At 43.5% G+C, this 5,624-nt stretch overlaps 1 long non-coding RNA gene across 1 annotated transcript; it reads left to right on the top strand.

Moving 5' to 3' along the window:
• The first annotated feature begins 315 nt into the window (after positions 1 to 315).
• LOC310893170 lies at positions 316 to 2,742 on the top strand. Its single transcript, XR_014578774.1, has 3 exons — positions 316 to 393; positions 741 to 875; positions 961 to 2,742. It is a non-coding gene; the product is annotated as an uncharacterized lncRNA (long non-coding RNA).
• The last annotated feature ends 2,882 nt before the right edge of the window (positions 2,743 to 5,624 follow it).

Raw genomic sequence — 5,624 nt, 5'->3', positions numbered from 1 at the left:
GAGGTCAGAGCAACATATGTGTAAGAGCTTTGTGGTGAGCCTCCTCATATCAAAATCTCTGGTGGTTTGGGATCAAACAAAATGGTATTGCTTGTAATAATTTGGAGAAAGACCTAAGGACAACATTTGCTGGAAACGAGCTTGCGAGGAGTTTGAGGCTCCTGTATTTGATTTACTCCTTACTTTTGCTTCCTTCTAATCAATGCTGTAAGTGTTAATGGCTTGCTTTGTGCCAGCTGAACTTGATAAACACATTAAATAAGGCTGCAGGATGATAAAACCATGTGTCTGGAATAGCTGAGTCAGATCCCGTAGCAGAAGGAGAGGTCCTGCTTTGCTTTGGGTGGAGCTAGCAGCTGCTGGTGTGGCTGTTGGGGCAGAGGCAAGACCTTGGTAGTCACCTAAATGTTTCAGGGACCTGGAGAAGGATTGGCTTCTGCTGTGGCGTGGTCAAACCCCCCTCCCCGTAGGAGGGGGTTACATATCCAAAAGACTGCCTCCTCCTACCACTGATGGGGTGCCAAAGTTGTGTCCCCACATGGGACAGGGTGGACTAAGTTATCAGTGGGGTTGGGGGACCCTTGGTGTGATGGCTTTACTCACGTACCTGCAGAAGCAAGCTTGTGGTGGTGCTCCCACACTGTCTGAGCTGGTGCCCCTGGGAACATGCTCTTGGTGGCTATCCTCTTCCACATTCCAGAAGATGAGTCTGGTTTAAGCAACTTTTTTCTCATGCTTAGATTTAGATCAGCCATAAACTCCTTCTCATCCATGGAGGGATCCAGAATCAGCAGGGAATGAAGGGGCAGCACTGAATCATCTCCAACACCTCTGCACGGCCAGCAGAAGAGCCTCCCTCGTTGCCTTTTCCAAGGGTAACCAAACCAACAGGGCTAGCACAAGACCATCCCTTGTGCAAAGAGTGGACTATGAACCATTGTGTTTTTTTTTTTTGCACAGAGAAGGAAATACATTGTGTTTCAAGTGGCCTTCCAAGACTGAAATAAAGTAGTTGATGCAAGAATGATGTGAAAACATACTGACACTAAACAGCACTGATATTCCACATAACGTGAAGTTAAACTATGAACCTCTGTCTGCGTTTGAAGAATAACATCAGTTTCCAGAGATAAATACTCAGAAATAAACAAACTTAACAGAAACAAGCCTTTCCATATTCTGCTACTTCTGTTTTCTTTCCAAGCTCATTTTCTTGCCGAATACCTGATTTTGGGGAGAGATGTTCTTGACCACATGCAGTCTGACAATCCCATCTAAGCCTTGGTGTCACCAAAAATCATAACCACTCACCCTGCTCCAGCAGGACCACCCCAAGCAGGGGGCCCAGCCCCACGTCCAGGTGGCTGCTGGAGATCCCCAAGGAGGAGCCCCCAGCCCCTCTCTGGGCAGCCTGTGCCAGGGCTCCGGCACCCGCTGACATTCAACAATGACTGTATCTAGAAAGGGGCAACAATTATTGGTGTATACACTTAAAAACAAATGAACAAACTTGGAAAGTTTCAGATAAAACAACCAAGAACAAATGAGGTGTTAAAGAACTTGCCTTGTAGCAAATGTCACTGGGTACTCAGACTGTGTAGCTGTCAAAGCTAGAAGGGGAAAAAAGTGATTTCATCAGATTTTTACAGTACTTATCACAGAAATTAATTTTGGAGGATTTTCATTCTTAGAGAAAATGTAGAATGATCCCTAAAGGCTAGAGGTTGTAGTTTAATAAATTCATATTTAAACAAAGGCATGAGACAAGACATTGGAATAGCTTGGAGCAGGGAATGTGGCTGAGTTTCCATTGATAGCAATTCTCTAAATCACCAAAGTACATTTCTTTTCCATTTCAAGCATGAATTAATTTCCAGAAGCCTAACGGCCTCTTACGCAAGAAGTCAGACAAGACGATCACCACGGTCTCCTCTGGTCTTACAGTCTATGACTAATGTATCATGTGTTTGTTCTCTCATTGTCTCTGGGGGCAAAGGGGATGCAGTGGAGTGTTTTGTTTTGGAAGGATTATTGTTGTTTTTTTATTGCCTTTTTTAATTATTATTTTTTTTTTAGTATACATGTTCCTCTGAACTTATTTTAGAGAAGGGAGGTCAGAAATGTGTGTTGCATTTGGACCAGGACGTTGCAATATTTGTGGGGGTTCTTTGTTCCTGTGGGAGCTTGTCCCATTCTGGTCCCTGAGAACACTCTGTATTTTGTCGCTCTTCTGGTAGAAAGTGTCACGGTGCCAGAAGGAGTTGTTCCCAGTCCTGGAGCTGTGGATGATCTTTTGCCAGAGCTACTAAACTCTTAAGGAGCAAGGTTATGACACTGAGCTGCAGAAAACTACTGTGCACAGGAGAGACAGTGCGTGCTTCTGTGTCTGATGTGACTTGCTCTGGTGCTTTGGGCCCCATGGAAAGGTAAAACACTGATGGTTTGAAAGACCTGCATGGCTCTTCTGCTCTTCCACAGCCTTTCTTTTGTAGAAAATGGGCGATATTTGACCTAGGAATGCTATCTGAGGAGATAATGCCGGCCCTATGAACTGTGTCAAAGGTTCAAGGATGAGCGTCCAGGGCTTCTGAGTCACTTCTGAAATATGAAGATAGCTCATAATATCACTTGAAATCAGCCAAAGATAACTATTGCACTCTCTGATATCCAAAATGTGACTAATCAAAATTATTTTTTTAGGGGAAAAATATTTTTTCTGGGACAACAGCTTTTATTCTGACTTTAAAATGACATCTCTTGACAGTGCTTAACAGAGTGCACAATACCAGCCTGGCTGTCGGTTTCTTCTGCGACATGGTCAATCTGTGCTCAAATCAGGAAACAGTAAAAAGAAGGGGGAGCATAATATTGCAAATATACAGCAGACCTATGCTATAGTTTTGAGCAAAGCATTATCTTCGCTCCATTTGCAGCACAACAGACCACTGAACTAAGGAGAGAGTTGTTCATTATTTTACATGCTAAGAGAAGAGACACCACATGCACAAAAGGAGTCTGGTGCCTCAGTCATCTGAAAACATTAAGATCTTAGGTGTCTAGGCTCCTTTTCAGGTTTGACCACAACTAACTGGTCCAAAGCCAGAGGAAGGAATATAACACCTGTTCATTCATCCCAGCCTGTACACATCAACTGCTGGACTATTTTTCTTAATAGGACCTCAAGCTTTCTGTTATGGAGGCTTTGTAATTTATTTGAACCAGAGCAGAAAAGCTAACAAGCCTGAATTTGGAGTAAGTTCTGATTCTTATTTTAGACTTGAGTTTCTTCTTTTGATGTCCAACAGTAAAAATAGATAGGCAGTGAGCATCATTGGCATCATTTGCAATTCAAGGCATAGGGTTTAAATTTCAGCTTCCTGCTGAACAACCTAACCCTCAAGGCTTTGATGGTTCCTGTGGCCACAAACAGGCAGAAGTTACTCACCAAGCTGAGCAGTGGTTCATTATGTCTGTGGCATAGCAAAATCATCATTTTCCTCCAGGTGTTATTCATGCATACAGTAAAAGGCTTTCTCTAAACATCTTGCTCTCATTACTGGTAGGGTATATAGAGGCTGAGAGCATAGACAGGGTGAAATGAATTATTCAGTATGAGGAGAAGGAATCAAGATTAGAACCAAGGTCTTTTGAGCTTTATCACTGCAAAACTTCACAAGAAAGAGGAAATCTCATTTCCTTCGATTGAATGGCAAAATACCAGCCTCTTCCCAGAGCTTATACACTTTGATGAACTCATTCTTTACAAGTACTTTTAACCCCCCTTACCAGAACCATTCAGTTCTTGAAGAATAGGTTTTGCTAAGAATGACCAAGGAAAAAGTACAAGCTCCCACTTGGATTTGGCAATTTGTTAAGACACTGGTTTGGGGCTGCAGGATTTCCAATATGTCCCAGTCCCGCTGAAACCAACTGCAGTTAGGGGTGCTCAGCTCTATTTGATAACATTTTAAGAGTGCTCAACCATTCATGATTTTGCATCTTTTAGGAAGCAGGTTGGATTAGAGAACTGATTCTAGCAAGTTTAAGAAGGAGCATAGACCAACAGATAAGGTCCAAGCCTTGAGCGTCACATCCTTCCAAGCACCAAGTGATGAGGGGAAATGGCCTCAAATTGCACCAGGGAAGGTTTAGGGTGGATTTTAGGAGAAATTTCTTTCCTGAAAGTGTTGTGCAGCATTGGAACAGGCTGCCCAGGGAAGTGGTTGAGTCACCATCCCTGGAGGTCTTCAAGAAACATGTAGGTGTAGAACTTGGCAGCATGGTTTAGTCGTGAACTTAAGGACTAGGTTAAAGCTTGGACTAGATGATCTTAGAGGTGTTTTCCAACCTGAATGATTCTATGATTCTAAGATGGTTATTTCCTATGGGAAACAGAGAGAGAGTTCATCTCAGGGACATAGAGAGTGTGATGGTTTTCAGGGAAGGGAGAGAGCTGTGGCTCATTTGAAATAAACCTCTGGTGCAGTTCAGAACAAGGAAGTCAGACCCATTAAAAGCATTCTGGAGCCATATTTCTTCCTAAATCTCCTGTCCTTTGCAATGCACTTTTACAGAAATGTTATTAAATTTATCCTGACGTGGACTGGTGTGCGGTTCTTGATGGTGCCAAGAACTGTGAGTGTTTTTGTTTCCTTTCTCCCAGCACTCTCCTGTACTTCTGACGAATGAGCTATTGCAATTCACGTGACTCACGTTTATTCAGCATGCTGTCAGACCTGGAGAGCTGTCAGATTTGTTTATTGGTTTTATGTCCTTCCAGGCCTTTTATAGGAAATCACAGAAAGCCGCTATTTCACCATGTACACCTCTCATATTAACAAACCGCTGAGTAATACAGCCCTCCTTCCTCTGCGTGACAGCCTATCTTATAAAAATCCACATGGCTTACTCTAATTTTTGAAGCTAGCTGGCTTCATCTGAAAAGATGAAGGAGACCCAGACGAGCTGACACATTTTTGTAACGTGGCCTGCACACGGATTTGATCTTTTTCCTGCAATTTCTCAATTTTGGGAATGCAGAGAAGAAACAACAAAAAACTTGATTTATAAAGAAAAAGTTCTTAAAACGTCTCTTTTAGATTTTCCTGCTGGTAAAGAACCAGTGTGTTTGGGGTAAATGCTTCTGAGCAACGTCAGAATTTACTTTGGCTGTGCAAATCTTTGAGTATTGCTCCTTCTTGAAAGAGAGATAAAGCAAAGATTTATTTTTTTAAGGGGTGCTGCAGACCCTTTCACTTGCACAATACCCCTCCTCGCAAGGCTCGTGCAGCTCCCCAGGCTCGAAAGGTATCGTGTTACCCTAACCCTAACCCTGCCTGACCCCTCTCGCAGGAGCTGACCTTTACGGAGGCTGCTTTGAAGAGTGGCTCAGAGGTTTGGCAGCACATCTCCGCTGACCTTTACCAAAATGCTGCTTGCTGCTGTCACTGTGCATGTGCCTGCTCTCAGTCTTACCCGGGCAGCGAAATGCCTGGGCTTAAACTTCTCCTCCACCACCCGTGTCCAACCTGAGCAGAGCTCTTGCGTTTGAGAGCATTAAGGACGTGAGCAAGCCAAGTGCCAGAGCTGAGCTGACAAGCCGTAACTTCTTAACCACCCACTTG

Source organism: Anser anser, assembly GCF_964211835.1.
Source record: "Anser anser genome assembly, chromosome: 1".
Classification (NCBI taxonomy): domain Eukaryota; kingdom Metazoa; phylum Chordata; class Aves; order Anseriformes; family Anatidae; genus Anser; species Anser anser.
Note: the sequence above shows the minus strand (reverse complement) of the source record. Positions and strands in the feature narration are given on the sequence as shown.